General features: G+C 42.4%; 1 protein-coding gene across 1 annotated transcript in view; it reads right to left on the reverse strand.

Annotated features, from left to right (window-relative positions):
* The window catches only part of LOC144486487 (glutamate receptor ionotropic, kainate 5-like), a gene marked incomplete at its 5' end in the record, with an annotated part of 457,902 nt that overhangs the window by 255,450 nt on the left and 185,926 nt on the right, over positions 1-16,526 (reverse strand). The gene's annotated exons all lie outside the window — the stretch shown is intronic.

A 16,526-nucleotide genomic window follows, 5' to 3' on the forward strand; every position in this document is an offset into this window, starting at 1 on the left:
ACCGACACAGACTGATTACAACCTGCCACAGACTGATTAGAATCAGACACAGACTGATCAGAATCAGACAGACTGATTAGAATCAGACACAGACTGATCAGAATCAGACACATACACAGACTGATCAGGAACAGACTGATGAGAATCAGACACAGACACATTAAAATCGGACGCAGACTGATTGGAACCGGACACAGACTGATTGGAACCTGCCACAGACTGATCAGAACCAGACACAGACTGATTAGAATCGGAGACAGACTAATCAGAATCAGACACAGACTGATGAGAATCAGACACAGACTGATGAGAATCAGACACAGGCTGACTGATATCAGACACAGATTGATTCGAATGAGACACGGACACAGACTGATTCAAATCAGTCACTGATTAGAATCAGATACAGACTGATTAGAATCAGACACAGACTGATTAAAATCAGACACAGACTGACTAGAATCAGACACAGACTGACTAGAATCAGACACAGACTGACTAGAATCAGACACAGACTGATTAGAATCAGACACCAACTGATTAGGATCGGACACAGACTGATCAGAATCAGACACAGACTGATGAGAGTCAGACACATACACAGGTTGATGAGAATCAGACACACACACACAGACTGATCAGAATCGGACGCAGGTTGATTTGAATCGGACACGGACTCATCAGAACAAGACACAGACTGATTAGAATCGGACACAGACTGATCAGAATCAGACACAGACTGATTGGAATCAGACACAGAATGATTAGAATCAGACACAGATTGATTAGAATCAGACACAGACTGATTAGAATCAGACACAGACTGATTAGAATCAGACACAGACACCGACTGAATAGAATCGGACACAGACCGATGTGGATCGGATACAGATGCAGACTGATTAGAATCAGACGTAGCCGCAAATTGATTAGAATCAGACACAGACTGACAAGAATCAGACACAGGCTGATTGATATCAGACACTGATTGATTAGAATCAGACACGGACACAGACTGATTCAAATCAGTCACTGACTGATTAGAATCATACACAGACTGATTAGAGTCATACGCAGACTGATTGGAATCAGACACAGAGACAAATTGATTGGAATCAGACACAGACTGATTAGAATCAGTCACAGACTGAACAGATACAGATCCAAATGGAAAAGAATCAGACAGAGAGGTAGTTTGACTAGAATCTGACGCAGGCACAGATTGATTAGAATCAGACACAGACTGATGAGAATCAGACATAGACTAATGAGAATCAGACACAGACTCAGATTGATTAGAATCAGGCACAGACTGATTAGAATCAGACGCATCCGCAAACTGATTAGAATCGGACACAGACTGATTCGAATCAGACACAGACACCGACTGATTAGAATCGGACACAGACTGATTCGAATCAAACACATCCACCGAATTATTAGAATCAGACATGGACGCAGACTGATTCGAATCAGACACAGAGACAAATTGATTAGAATCAGACAGATGATTAGAATCAGACACAGGCAGATCACAATCAGACACAGGCTGATTAGAATCAGTCACAGACTGATGAGGTACAGAAGCAAATGGACAAAAATCAGACAGAGAGGTAGATTGATTAGAATCAGACGCAGGCACAGCCTGATTAGAGTCAGACACAGACTGATTAGAATCAGACACAGACTGATTAGAATAAGACACAGAGGGATTAGAATCAGACAAAGACTGATTAGAATCAGACACAGAGAGATTAGAATGAGAAAGACTGATGAGAATCAGACACAGAGAGATTAGAATCAGAAAGACTGATTAGAATCGGACAGAGACTGATTGAATCGGACACACTGATTAGAATCGGACACAGACTGATCAGAATCAGACAGACTGATTAGAATCAGACGCAGGCTGATTAGAATCAGACGCAGGCTGATTAGAATCAGACGCAGGCTGATTAGAATCAGACACAGAGACAAATTGATTAAAATCAGACAGATGATTAGAATCAGACACAGGCAGATCACAATCAGACACAGGCTGATTAGAATCAGTCACAGACTGATGAGATACAGAAGCAAATGGATAAAAATCAGACAGAGAGGTAGATTGACTGGAATCAGACGCACGCACAGACTGATTAGAGTCAGACACAGACTGATTAGAATCAGACACAGACTGATTAGAATCAGACACAGAGAGATTAGAATCAGAAAGACTGATTAGAATCGGACAGAGACTGATTGAATCGGACACACTCTGATTAGAATCGGACACAGACTGATTAGAATCCGACGCAGGCTGATTAGAATCAGATGCAGGCTGATTAGAATCAGACACAGGCTGATTAGAATCAGACGCAGGCTGATTAGAATCAGACGCAGGCTGATTAGAATCAGACGCAGGCTTATTAGAATCGGACACAGGCTGATTAGAATCAGACACAGACTGATGATAATCTGACACAGACTGATGAGAATCTGACACGGACTGATTAGAATCAGACACAGACTGATTAGAATCAGACACAGACTGATTAGAATCAGACACAGACTGATTAGAATCAGACACAGACTGATTAGAATCAGACACTGACTGATTAGAATCAGGCACAGACTGATTAGATTCAGACACAGACTAATTAGATTCAGACACAGACTGATTAGAATCAGACACAGACTGATTAGAATAAGACACAGAGGGATTAGAATCAGACAAAGACTGATTAGAATCAGACACAGAGAGATTAGAATGAGAAAGACTGATTAGAATCAGACACAGAGAGATTAGAATCAGAAAGACTGATTAGAATCGGACAGAGACTGATTGAATCGGACACACTGATTAGTATCGGACACAGACTGATCAGAATCAGACAGACTGATTAGAATCAGACGCAGGCTGATTAGAATCAGACGCAGGCTGATTAGAATCAGACACAGAGACAAATTGATTAGAATCAGACAGATGATTAGAATCAGACACAGGCAGATCACAATCAGACACAGGCTGATTAGAATCAGTCACAGACTGATGAGATACAGAAGCAAATGGATAAAAATCAGACAGAGAGGTAGATTGACTGGAATCAGACGCACGCACAGACTGATTAGAATCAGACACAGACTGATTAGAATCAGACACAGAGAGATTAGAATCAGAAAGACTGATTAGAATCGGACAGAGACTGATTGAATCGGACACACTCTGATTAGAATCGGACACAGACTGATTAGAATCCGACGCAGGCTGATTAGAATCAGACGCAGGCTCATTAGAATCAGACACAGGCTGATTAGAATCAGACGCAGGCTGATTAGAATCAGACGCAGGCTGATTAGAATCAGACGCAGGCTGATTAGAATCGGACGCAGGCTGATTAGAATCGGACGCAGGCTCATTAGAATCAGACACAGACTGATGATAATCTGACACAGACTGATGAGAATCTGACACGGACTGATTAGAATCAGACACAGACTGATTAGAATCAGACACAGACTGATTAGAATCAGACACAGACTGATTAGAATAAGACACAGACTGATTAGAATCAGGCACAGACTGATTAGATTCAGACACAGACTAATTAGATTCAGACACCGACTGAATAGAATCGGACACAGACCGATGGGAATCGGATACAGATGCAGACTGATGAGAATCAGACACAGAATGATGAGAATCAAACACAGACTGATGAGAATCAGGCACAGACTGATGAGAATCAGACACAGACTGATTAGAATCAGACACAGATGCAGACTGATTAGAATCAGACACAGGCTGATTGATATCAGACACAGATTGATTCGAATCAGACACGGACACAGACTGATTCAAATCAGTCAGTGACTGATTAGAATCAGACACAGACTGATTAGAGTCAGACACAGACTGATTAGAGTCAGACACAGACTGATTAGAATCAGACACAGACGGATTAGAATCAGACACAGACGGATTAGAATCAGACACAGACGGATTAGAATCAGACACAGACGGATTAGAATCAGACACAGACGGATTAGAATCAGACACAGACGGATTAGAATCAGACAGACTAAAATGGATTCGAATGAGGCACACTTTGATCAGAATCAGACACACACAGACTGATTAGAATCAGACACAGACACTGACTGAATAGAATCGGACGCAGACTGATTAGTACCGACACAGACTGATTACAACCTGCCACAGACTGATTAGAATCAGACACAGACTGATCAGAATCAGACAGACTGATTAGAATCAGACACAGACTGATCAGAATCAGACACAGACTGATCAGAATCAGACACATACACAGACTGATCAGAAACAGACTGATGAGAATCAGACACAGACACATTAAAATCGGACGCAGACTGATTGGAACCGGACACAGACTGATTGGAACCTGCCACAGACTGATTAGAATCGGACACGGACTGATCCGAACCAGACACAGACTGATTAGAATCGGAGACCGACTAATCAGAATCAGACACAGACTGATGAGAATCAGACACAGGCTGACTGATATCAGACACAGATTGATTCGAATGAGACACGGACACACTGATTCAAATCAGTCACTGACTGATTAGAATCAGATACAGACTGATTAGAATCAGACACAGACTGATTAGAATCAGACACAGACTGACTAGAATCAGACACAGACTGACTAGAATCAGACACAGACTGACTAGAATCAGACACAGACTGACTAGAATCAGACACAGACTGATTTGAATCAGACACAAACTGATTAGGATCGGACACAGACTGATCAGAATCAGACACAGACTGATGAGAGTCAGACACACACACAGGTTGATGAGAATCAGACACACACACACAGACTGATCAGAATCGGACGCAGGTTGATTGGAATCGGACACGGACTCATCAGAACAAGACACAGACTGATTAGAATCGGACACAGACTGATCAGAATCAGACACAGACTGATCGGAATCAGACACAGACTGATTGGAATCAGACACAGAATGATTAGAATCAGACACAGATTGATTAGAATGAGACACAGATTGATTAGAATCAGACACAGACTGATTAGAATCAGACACAGACTGATTAGAATCAGACACAGACACCGACTGAATAGAATCGGACACAGACCGATGTGGATCGGATACAGATGCAGACTGATGAGAATCAGACGTAGCCGCAAATTGATTAGAATCAGACACAGGCTGATTGATATCAGACACTGATTGATTATTATCAGACACGGACACAGACTGATTCAAATCAGTCACTGACTGATTAGAATCATACACAGACTGATTAGAGTCATACGCAGACTGATTGGAATCAGACACAGAGACAAATTGATTGGAATCAGACACAGATGATTAGAATCAGACACAGGCAGATCACAATCAGACACAGACTGAATAGAATCAGTCACAGACTGAACAGATACAGAAGCAAATGGAAAAGAATCAGACAGAGAGGTAGTTTGACTAGAATCTGACGCAGGCACAGATTGATTAGAATCAGACACAGACTGATGAGAATCAGACACAGACTGATGAGAATCAGACACAGACTGATGAGAATCAGACACAGACTCAGATTGATTAGAATCAGGCACAGACTGATTAGAATCAGACGCATCCGCAAACTGATTAGAATCGGACACAGACTGATTCGAATCAGACACAGACACCGACTGATTAGAAACGGACACAGCCACAGAATTATTAGAATCAGACACGGACGCAGACTGATTCGAATCAGACACAGAGACAAATTGATTAGAATCAGACACAGGCAGATCACAATCAGACACAGGCTGATTAGAATCAGTCACAGACTGATGAGATACAGAAGCAAATGGACAAAAATCAGACAGAGAGGTAGATTGATTAGAATCAGACGCAGGCACAGCCTGATTAGAGTCAGACACAGACTGATTAGAATCAGACACAGACTGATTAGAATAAGACACAGAGGGATTAGAATCAGACAAAGACTGATTAGAATCAGACACAGAGAGATTAGAATGAGAAAGACTGATTAGAATCAGACACAGAGAGATTAGAATCAGAAAGACTGATTAGAATCGGACAGAGACTGATTGAATCGGACACACTGATTAGTATCGGACACAGACTGATCAGAATCAGACAGACTGATTAGAATCAGACGCAGGCTGATTAGAATCAGACGCAGGCTGATTAGAATCAGACACAGAGACAAATTGATTAGAATCAGACAGATGATTAGAATCAGACACAGGCAGATCACAATCAGACACAGGCTGATTAGAATCAGTCACAGACTGATGAGATACAGAAGCAAATGGATAAAAATCAGACAGAGAGGTAGATTGACTGGAATCAGACGCACGCACAGACTGATTAGAATCAGACACAGACTGATTAGAATCAGACACAGAGAGATTAGAATCAGAAAGACTGATTAGAATCGGACAGAGACTGATTGAATCGGACACACTCTGATTAGAATCGGACACAGACTGATTAGAATCCGACGCAGGCTGATTAGAATCAGACGCAGGCTGATTAGAATCAGACGCAGGCTGATTAGAATCGGACGCAGGCTCATTAGAATGAGACACAGACTGATGATAATCTGACACAGACTGATGAGAATCTGACACGGACTGATTAGAATCAGACACAGACTGATTAGAATCAGACACAGACTGATTAGAATCAGACACCGACTGATTAGAATCAGACACAGACTGATTAGAATAAGACACAGACTGATTAGAATCAGGCACAGACTGATTAGATTCAGACACAGACTAATTACATTCAGACACCGACTGAATAGAATCGGACACAGACCGATGGGAATCGGATACAGATGCAGACTGATGAGAATCAGGCACAGAATGATGAGAATCAAACACAGACTGATGAGAATCAGGCACAGACTGATGAGAATCAGACACAGACTGATTAGAATCAGACACAGATGCAGACTGATTAGAATCAGACACAGGCTGATTGATATCAGACACAGATTGATTCGAATCAGACACGGACACAGACTGATTCAAATCAGTCAGTGACTGATTAGAATCAGACACAGACTGATTAGAGTCAGACACAGACTGATTAGAATCAGACACAGACGGATTAGAATCAGACACAGACGGATTAGAATCAGACACAGACGGATTAGAATCAGACACAGACGGATTAGAATCAGACACAGACGGATTAGAATCAGACACAGACGGATTAGAATCAGACACAGACGGATTAGAATCAGACAGACACAAATGGATTCGAATGAGACACACTTTGATCAGAATCAGACACACACAGGCTGATTAGAATCAGACACAGACACTGACTGAATAGAATCGGACACAGACTCAGACTGATTAGAATCAGACACAGACTGATGAGAATCAGACATAGACTGATGCGAAACAGACACAGACACAGTAGAATCAGACGCATACATAGACTGATTAGAATCAGACAGACTGATGGGAATCAGACACAGGCTGATGAGAATCGGACACACACTGATGAGAATCAGACACAGACTGATTAGAATCAGACACAGTGATTAGAATCGGAAACAGACACAGACTGATGAGAATCAGACACAGGCACTGACTGATTAGAATCAGACAGACTGATTGGAATCAGACACAGACTGATTAGAATCAGACGCAGATTGCTTAGAATCAGACACAGGCTGATTAGAATCAGACACAGGCTGATTAGAATCAGACACAGGCTGATTAGAATCAGACCCAGCCGATTAGAATCAGACACACCCGATCAGAATCAGACACAGCTGATTAGAATCAGACACAGACTGATAAGAATCAGACGCAGGAGCAAATGGATAGGAATCAGACAGAGTGGCAGATTGATTAGAATCAGACGCAGGCAGACACAGACCGATTAGAATCAGACACAGACTGATGAGAATCAGACACAGACTCAGACTGATTAGAATCAGGCACAGACTGATGAGCATCAGACGCATCCGCAAACTGATTAGAATCGGACACAAACTGATTAGAATCAGACGCATCCGCAAACTGATTAGAATCAGACACAAACTGATTAGAATCAGTCACAGACTGATCAGATGCAGAACCAAATGGATAAGAATCAGAGAGGTAGATTGACTAGAATCAGACGCAGACACAGATTGATTAGAATCAGACGCAGACAGATTAGATTCGAACAGAGACAGCTTAGAATTGGACAGAGGCAGATTAGAATCGGACTGAGACTGATTAGAATCGGACTGAGACTGATTAGAATCGGACACAGACTGATTAGAACCGGACACAGACTGATTAGAATCGGACACAGACTGATTAGAATCGGACACAGACTGATCAGAATCGGACACAGACTGATTAGAATCGGACACAGACTGATTAGAATCGGACACAGACTGATTAGAATCGGACACTGACTGATTAGAATCAGACACTGACTGATTAGAATCAGACACAGACTGATTAGAATCAGACACAGACTGAATAGAATTGGACACTGATTAGAATCAGACACAGACTGATTAGAATCAGACACAGACTGAATAGAATTGGACACAGACTGATTAGAATCAGACGCAGCCGCAAATTGATTCGAATCAGACACAGACTGACTAGAATCAGACTCAGGCTGATTGATATCAGACACTGATTGATTAGAATCAGACACGGACACAGACTGATTCAAATCAGTCACTGACTGATTGGAATCATACACAGACTGATTAGAGTCAGACGCAGACTGATTCGAATCAGACACAGAGACAAATTGATTGGAATCAGACACAGATGATTAGAATCAGACACAGGCAGATCACAATCAGACACAGACTGATTAGAATCAGTCACAGACTGAACAGATACAGAAGCTAATGGATAAGAATCAGACCATAGAACCATAGAAAATTACAGCTCAGCAACAGGCCTTTTGGCCCTTCTTGTCTGTGCTGAACCATTTTATGCCTAGTCCCACTGACCTGCACTTGGACCATTTCCCTCCACACCCTTCTCATCCATGAACCCGTCCAAGTTTGATGTGATACAGAAGCAAATGAATAAGAATCAGACAGAGAGGGAGATTGATTAGAATCAGACGCAGGCACAGGTTGATAAGAATCAGACACAGACCGATTAGAATCAGACACAGACTGATGAGAATCAGACACAGACTCAGACTGATTAGAATCAGGCACAGACTGATGAGAATCAGACGCATCCGCAAACTGATTAGAATCGGACACAGACTGATTCGAATCAGTCACAGACACCGACTGATTAGAATCGGACTCAGACACAGACTTATTAGAATCAGACATAGAGACAGACTTATTAGAATCAAACACAGACACCGAATTATTAGAATCAGACACGGACGCGGACTGATTCAAATCAGACACAGAGACAAATTGATTAGAATCAGACAGATGATTAGAATCAGACACAGGCAGATCACAATCAGACACAGGCCGACTAGAAACAGTCACAGACTGATGAGATACAGAAGCAAATGGATAAAAATCAGACAGAGAGGTAGATTGATTAGAATCAGACGCAGGCACAGATTGATTAGAATCAGACACAGACTGATTAGAATCTGACACAGAGAGATAAGAATCAGAAAGATTGATTAGAATCAGACACAGAGAGATTAGAAACAGAAAGACTGATTAGAATCGGACACACACTGATTAGAATCGGACACAGACTGATCCGAATCAGACAGACTGATTAGAATCAGACACAGACTGATTAGAATCAGACGCAGGCTGATTAGAAACAGACGCAGGCTGATTAGAATCAGACGCAGGCCAATTAGAATCGGACTCAGGCTGATTAGAATCGGACGCAGACTGATTAGAATCAGACAGGCTGATGGGAATCGGACACAGGCTGATGAGAATCGGACACAGACTGATTAGAATCGGACACAGACTAATGAGAATCAGACACAGACTGATTAGAATCAGACACAGACTGATGAGAAGCAGACACAGACTGATGAGAATCAGACACAGACTGATGTGAATCAGACACAGACTGATGTGAATCAGACACAGGCTGATGAGAATCAGACACAGACTGATGAGAATCGGACACAGAATGATTAGAACCGGACACCGACTGATTAGAATCGGACACCGACTGATTAGAATCGGACACAGACCGATTAGAATCGGACACACACTGATTAGAATCGGACACACACTGATTAGAATCGGACACAGACTGATTAGAATCGGACACACACTGATTAGAATCGGACACACACTGATTAGAATCGGACACACACTGATGAGAATCGGACACACACTGATTAGAATCGGACACAGACTGATTAGAATCGGACACAGACTGATTAGAATCGGACACACACTGATTAGAATCGGACACACACTGATTAGAATCGGACACAGACTGATTAGAATCGGACACAGATTGATTAGAATCGGACACAGACTGATGAGAATCGGACACAGACTGATTAGAATCGGATACAGACTGATTAGAATCCGACACAGACTGATTAGAATCTGACACAGAGAGATAAGAATCAGAAAGACTGATTAGAATCAGACACAGAGAGATTAGAAACAGAAAGACTGATTAGAATCGGACACACACTGATTAGAATCGGACACAGACTGATCCGAATCAGACAGACTGATTAGAATCAGACACAGACTGATTAGAATCAGACGCAGGCTGATTAGAATCAGACGCAGGCTGATTAGAAACAGACGCAGGCTGATTAGAATCAGACGCAGGCCAATTAGAATCGGACTCAGGCTGATTAGAATCGGACGCAGACTGATTAGAATCAGACACAGACTGATGAGAATCAGACACAGATCGATGAGAAGCACAGACAGACCAATGAGAAGCACACACAGACTGATGAGAAGCAGACACAGACTGATGAGAAGCACACACAGACTGATGAGAAGCAGACACAGACTGATGGGAAGCAGACACAGACTGCTGAGAATCAGACACAGACTGATGCGAAACAGACACAGACACATTAGAATCAGGCGCATACACAGACTGATTAGAATCAGACAGGCTGATGGGAATCGGACACAGGCTGATGAGAATCGGACACAGACTGATGAGAATCGGACACAGACTAATGAGAATCAGACACAGACTGATTAGAATCAGACACAGACTGATGAGAAGCAGACACAGACTGATGAGAATCAGACACAGACTGATGTGAATCAGACACAGACTGATGTGAATCAGACACAGGCTGATGAGAATCAGACACAGACTGATGAGAATCGGACACAGAATGATTAGAATCGGACACCGACTGATTAGAATCGGACACAGACTGATTAGAATCGGACACAGACCGATTAGAATCGGACACACACTGATTAGAATCGGACACACACTGATTAGAATCGGACACAGACTGATTAGAATCGGACACACACTGATTAGAATCGGACACACACTGATTAGAATCGGACACACACTGATTAGAATCGGACACACACTGATTAGAATCGGACACACACTGATTAGAATCGGACACAGACTGATGAGAATCGGACACAGACTGATTAGAATCGGACACACACTGATTAGAATCGGACACACACTGATTAGAATCGGACACACACTGATTAGAATCGGACACAGACTGATTAGAATCGGACACAGACTGATTAGAATCCGACACAGACTGATTAGAATCCGACACAGACTGATTAGAATCCGACACAGACTGATTAGAATCCGACACAGACTGATTAGAATCGGACACAGACTGAATAGAATCGGACACAGACTGTTTAGAATCGGACACAGACTGATTAGAATCCGACACAGACTGATTAGAATCGGACGCAGACTGATTAGAATCGGACACAGACTGATTAGAGTCGGACACAGACTGATTAGAGTCGGACACAGACTGATTAGAATCGGACACAGACTGATTAGAATCGGACACAGACTGATTAGAATCGGACACAGACTGATTAGAATCAGACACAGACACAGAAAAATTAGAATCAGACAGAGTGGCAGATAGATTAGAAGCAGACACAAACAGATTAGAATCGGACACAGACTGATTCGAATCGGACACAGACTGATTCGAATCGGACGCAGACTGATTCGAATCGGACGCAGACTGATTCGAATCGGACACAGACTGATTCGAATCGGACACAGACTGATTCGAATCGGACACAGACTGATTCGAATCGGACACAGACTGATTCGAATCGGACACAGACTGATTCGATTCGGACACAGACTGATTCGAATCGGACACAGACACAGAAAAAGAAGAATCAGACACAGATTGATTAGAAGCAGAAACAAACAGATTAGAACCAGACACAGGCAGGTTAGAATCAGACATAGGCTGATTTAAATCGAACTCTGGCACAGACTGATTAGAATCAGACTGATTAGAATCAGAAACAGACTGATGAGAATCAGACACAGGTTGATGAGAATCGGACACAGACTATTTAGAATGTGACAGACTGATTAGAATCAGACACAGACTGATTAGATTCTGACACAGCCTGATGAGAATCAGACACAGACTGATTAGCATCAGACACAGACTGATTAGAATCAGACACAGATACAGACTGATGAGAATCAGACACAGGCCGATTAGAATCAGACACAGCTGATTAGAATCAGACACAGCTGATTAGAATCAGACACAGCTGATTAGAATCAGACACAGACTGATAAGAATCAGATACAGGATCAAATGGATAGGAATCAGACAGAGTGGCAGATTGATTAGAAGAAGACGCAGACTGATTAGAATCAGACACAGCTGATTAAAACCAGACACAGGCAGATCACAATCAGACACAGGCAGAACACAATCAGACACAAACTGATTAGAATCAGTCACAGACTGATCAGATACAGAAGCAAATGGATATGAATCAGACAGAGAGGTAGATTGATTAGAATCAGACGCAGACACAGATTGATTACAATCAGACACAGACTGATGAGAATCTGACAGACTGATGAGAATCAGACACAGACTGATGAGAATCAGACACAGACTGATGAGCATCAGACACAGACTGATGAGAATCAGACACAGACAGATGAGAATCAGACACAGACAGATGAGAATGAGACACAGACTGATGAGAATCAGACACAGACTGATGAGAGTCAGACACAGACTGTTGTGAATCAGACACAGACTGATGAGAATCAGACACAGACTGATGAGAATCAGACACAGACTGATGAGAATCAGACACAGACTGATGAGAATCAGACACAGAATGATGAGAATTAGACAGACTGATGAACTTTAGAGAGGCTGATGAGAATCAGACACAGACTAATTAGAATGTGACAGACTGGTTAGAATCAGACAGAGACGGATTAGAATCAAACACAGACACAAATGGTTTAGAAGGAGGCACAGACACAGATTGACGAGAGTCAGACATACACAGATTGATTAGAATCAGACACAGGCTGATTGGAATCCGACACAGACTCTGACTGATTAGAATCAGACAGACTGATTAGAATCAGACACAAACTGATTGGAATCAGACGCAGATTGCTTAGAATCAGGCACAGACTGATTAGAATCAGACAGAGCTGATTAGAATCCGACACAGCTGATTAGAATTAGACACAGACTGATTAGAATCAGACACACATGATTCGAATCAGACACACATGATTAGAATCAGACACAAACTGATTAGAATCAGACACACATGATTAGAATTAGACACAGATGATTAGAATCAGACACAGGCAGATCGCAATCAGACACAAACTGATTAGAATCAGTCACAGACTGGTCAGATACAGAAGCAAATGGATAAGAATAAGACAGAGAGGTAGTTTGATTAGAATTAGACGCAGACACAGATTGATTAGAATCAGACACCGACTGATTAGAATGGGACAGAGACTAATTAGGATGGGACACAGACAGATTAGAATGGGACGCAGACAGATTAGAATGGGACGCAGACAAATTAGAATGGGACGCAGACAAATTAGAATGGGACGCAGACAGATTAGAATGGGACGCAGACAGATTAGAATGGGACGCAGACAGATTAGAATGGGACGCAGACAGATTAGAATGGGACACAGACAGATTAGAATGGGACACAGACTGATTAGAATGGGACACAGATTGATTAGAATCGGACACAGACTGATTAGAATCGGACACAGACTGATTAGAATCGGACACAGACTGATTAGAATCGGACACAGACTGATTAGAATCGGACACAGACTGATTAGAATCGGACACAGACTGATTAGAAGCGGACACAGACTGATTAGAAGCGGACACAGACTGATTAGAATCGGACACAGACTGATTAGAATCGGACACAGACTGATTAGAATCGGACACACACTGATTAGAATCGGACACACACTGATTAGAATCGGACACACACTGATTAGAATCGGACACACACTGATTAGAATCGGACACACACTGATTAGAATCGGACACACACGGATTAGAATCAGACGCAGATTGCTTAGAATCAGACACAGACTGATTAGAATCAGACAGAGCTGATTAGAATCCGACACAGCTGATTAGAATTAGACACAGACTGATTAGAATCAGACACACATGATTCGAATCAGACACACATGATTAGAATCAGACACACATGATTAGAATCAGACACAAACTGATTAGAATCAGACACACATGATTAGAATTAGACACAGATGATTAGAATCAGACACAAACTGATTAGAATCAGTCACAGACTGGTCAGATACAGAAGCAAATGGATAAGAATAAGACAGAGAGGTAGTTTGATTAGAAGTAGACGCAGACACAGATTGATTAGAATCAGACACCGACGGATTAGAATGGGACAGAGACTAATTAGGATGGGACACAGACAGATTAGAATGGGACACAGACAGATTAGAATGGGACGCAGACAGATTAGAATGGGACGCAGACAGATTAGAATGGGACGCAGACAGATTAGAATGGGACGCAGACAGATTAGAATGGGACGCAGACAGATTAGAATGGGACGCAGACAGATTAGAATGGGACGCAGACAGATTAGAATGGGACGCAGACAGATTAGAATGGGACGCAGACAGATTAGAATGGGGCGCAGACTGATTAGAATGGGACGCAGACAGATTAGAATGGGGCGCAGACTGATTAGAATGGGACGCAGACTGATTAGAATGGGACGCAGACTGATTAGAATGGGACGCAGACTGATTAGAATGGGACGCAGACTGATTAGAATCGGACACACACTGATTAGAATCGGACACACACTGATTAGAATCGGACACACACTGATTAGAATCGGACACACACTGATTAGAATCGGACACACACTGATTAGAATCGGACACACACTGATTAGAATCGGACACACACTGATTAGAATCGGACACACACTGATTAGAATCGGACACACACTGATTAGAATCGGACACAGACTGATTAGAATCGGACACACACTGATTAGAATCGGACACACACTGATTAGAATCGGACACACACTGATGAGAATCGGACACACACTGATTAGAATCGGACACAGACTGATTAGAATCGGACACAGACTGATTAGAATCGGACACACACTGATTAGAATCGGACACACACTGATTAGAATCGGACACAGACTGATTAGAATCGGACACAGATTGATTAGAATCGGACACAGACTGATGAGAATCGGACACAGACTGATTAGAATCGGACACAGACTGATTAGAATCCGACACAGACTGATTAGAATCTGACACAGAGAGATAAGAATCAGAAAGACTGATTAGAATCAGACACAGAGAGATTAGAAACAGAAAGACTGATTAGAATCGGACACACACTGATTAGAATCGGACACAGACTGATCCGAATCAGACAGACTGATTAGAATCAGACACAGACTGATTAGAATCAGACGCAGGCTGATTAGAATCAGACGCAGGCTGATTAGAAACAGACGCAGGCTGATTAGAATCAGACGCAGGCCAATTAGAATCGGACTCAGGCTGATTAGAATCGGACGCAGACTGATTAGAATCAGACACAGACTGATGAGAATCAGACACAGATCGATGAGAAGCACAGACAGACCAATGAGAAGCACACACAGACTGATGAGAAGCAGACACAGACTGATGAGAAGCACACACAGACTGATGAGAAGCAGACACAGACTGATGGGAAGCAGACACAGACTGCTGAGAATCAGACACAGACTGATGCGAAACAGACACAGACACATTAGAATCAGGCGCATACACAGACTGATTAGAATCAGACAGGCTGATGGGAATCGGACACAGGCTGATGAGAATCGGACACAGACTGATGAGAATCGGACACAGACTAATGAGAATCAGACACAGACTGATTAGAATCAGACACAGACTGATGAGAAGCAGACACAGACTGATGAGAATCAGACACAGACTGATGTGAATCAGACACAGACTGATGTGAATCAGACACAGGCTGAT

Source organism: Mustelus asterias, unplaced genomic scaffold, assembly GCF_964213995.1.
Source record: "Mustelus asterias unplaced genomic scaffold, sMusAst1.hap1.1 HAP1_SCAFFOLD_364, whole genome shotgun sequence".
NCBI classification, from domain to species: Eukaryota; Metazoa; Chordata; class Chondrichthyes; order Carcharhiniformes; family Triakidae; genus Mustelus; species Mustelus asterias.